Source organism: Microcebus murinus, chromosome 20 (genome assembly GCF_040939455.1).
Source record: "Microcebus murinus isolate Inina chromosome 20, M.murinus_Inina_mat1.0, whole genome shotgun sequence".
Lineage (NCBI taxonomy): Eukaryota > Metazoa > Chordata > Mammalia > Primates > Cheirogaleidae > Microcebus > Microcebus murinus.
The window spans coordinates 19,768,836-19,771,137 of NC_134123.1; the positions used below are offsets into that span (position 1 = coordinate 19,768,836).

General features: G+C 42.4%; 1 pseudogene; it reads right to left on the reverse strand.

Annotated features, from left to right (window-relative positions):
- Nucleotides 1-401: 401 nt before the first annotated feature.
- Nucleotides 402-1,616, reverse strand: LOC105858924 (eukaryotic translation initiation factor 2 subunit 2 pseudogene; annotated as a pseudogene).
- Between the last annotated feature and the right edge of the window lie 686 nt (nt 1,617-2,302).

The following is a 2,302-nucleotide window of genomic DNA, read 5'->3' on the forward strand; positions in this document are numbered from 1 at the left end:
CTTGTCTGAAAATGTTCACTGCATTGTTATTAAAAATAGCCACAAAATGGTAATCACTCAAATGTGCATCAACTGGCACATGGATGAAATGGAGTATATTCATACATGGAATACTACTCAGTGAGAAAAGGAAGAAGCTACATGTTGAATCAGAAAACATGATGCTAAGTGACAGAAGCCAGTCACAAATGATTCCATTTATAGGTTTTTTTTTTTCACTGTTATAATAACTTTATCTTGCATTTTACAGAAGTCTATGAACGATTTTTAAAAAGCACCTCCTTACCCCATATCATGTCTCTCTGACAGGTGTTAAAGTAGGCAATGAGTATGTCAACAGCTTGAGCATCAGCATCTTGCAAGGATTTCAGACCAACCAACCACTCGCCAAAGAACTTGGCAGCTTTTTATCTTGTTTTTAATATAATGGTATATCCACTCTGATGGCAAACCGTCCAGCCAAATCTCCACAACACACTTTGCAAAATCGGTGGTGATTAGCAAATTGGTTAGCTTTGGCACGGAGCTGTGCTCACTTGCCCGTGACAGCCTGAAAGCCGGTTTTGATACTGGCCACAGAGCATCGAGAACGACAAGTTTCGCACTGTAAGAAATAGAGTCGGGTGTCCTTGTGCAGGATTGTGTCTGGTGATCAGCATGTGTGACAAGTGACGTATTCCTTTATATATCTTCTCAAGACATTTTCTATTTGTTTCTGTTGGAATCTTCCTTTGATTACAAGCTGGTTATTACCATCTATAGAACCACTTGTACCCAATTCAGCCAATAAAAATGCAAGATGTTTGGGCTGACGATGTAATAGTTTACAGATATCTGTGAAGTTAACAAAATAAGTTTTCTTGGTTCCTACTCAGATGACCTGTGGAGGTTTCATGACAAATTTCCTTTTCTCTCCAGCAACCATATCTGGATTCTTTTCCCTCATGATGTTGAACACTCAATTCAGTAACTCCTCATATGTATAGTGTCTTTCTGAGCCTGCCCAAGCAGGGCCTGTCTGGTTACTGAATGAGATACCATCGTCTTTTTTGCTGTCTTCATCTTCTAGAGCTTCATCTTTCTCTAGTATTTCATCCTCATCTGGGAACTTGACATTCTTCTTTTTCTTCTTTTTATTGCCAAGCATAATGTCAAGGTCATCCTCTGGTTCAGCTGGTTGTTGAACATCACTTTCAATCTTTAGATCCTAGTTCAGCTTCATCAATATCAAATATCTTTTTTGTTTTTTTCTTCTTTTTCTTTTGATTAAAGAAGTTCAAGTCATCTAGATCATCAGAAGTATCTTTTTTCCTGCTGTCCTCTTCATCAGCTTCCACATCTTTGTCCTCAGTTGGCTCTGGCTCCACTTCTTTTGTTTCTGAGGGCTGGGTTTCTTCGTCTGGGCATCCCCTTCCTCATCTAACATAAAGGGCTTCTTCTTCTTCTTTTTCTTCTTGCTCATAGTAGGATCAAAAATCATCTCGTCCCCGGACATGGCTGCGGCTCGGGTGGGCTCGGCACGGACAGGAAGTTGGACTGGTCAGCCCCAGGCCCCGGCGGCAGCGCGGCTCCTGCCGATACCTCTCCCACCACCGCACTAGGCTCTTGCATCAGCGAAAGGGAACGACCTATAGGTTATTTTTGAAAAGGCAAACTACAGCAACAGAAGGCAACTTGGTGGTTGCCTGGGATCAGAATCTGACTGCAAAGAAGCCACGAGGGAACTTTCTGGAGTGATAGAAACATTCTCAAACTTGACGTGGTGGTGGTTGTATGTCTTATACCTTTACTCAAAGTTATCAAACTGTATACCTAAAACGGGGGAATTTAATTGTAATGTAAATTGTTCCACAGAAAAGCTGTTAAAAAATAACTATTAAAAGGCTAAAAAGGCCGGGCGCGGTGGCTCACGCCTGTAATCCTAGCACTCTGGGAGGCCGAGGCGGGCGGATTGCTCAAGGTCAGGAGTTCAAAACCAACCTGAGCGAGACCCCGTCTCTACCATAAAAATAGAAAGAAATTAATTGGCCAACTAATATATATATATATAAAAATCAGCCGGGCATGGTGGCTTGTGCCTGTAGTCCCAGCTACTCGGGAGGCTGAGGCAGGAGGATCACTTGAGCCCAGGAGTTTGAGGTTGCGGTGAGCTAGGCTGACGCCACGGCACTCACTCTAGCCTAGGCAAGAAAGCGAGACTCTGTCTCAAAAAAAAAAAAAAAAAAGCCTAAAAAGTAGTCCTGGGAACCCACTCTAGGAAAGTATACTGTGCAACTGCAGAAATGAAAAACATATAGAGGCA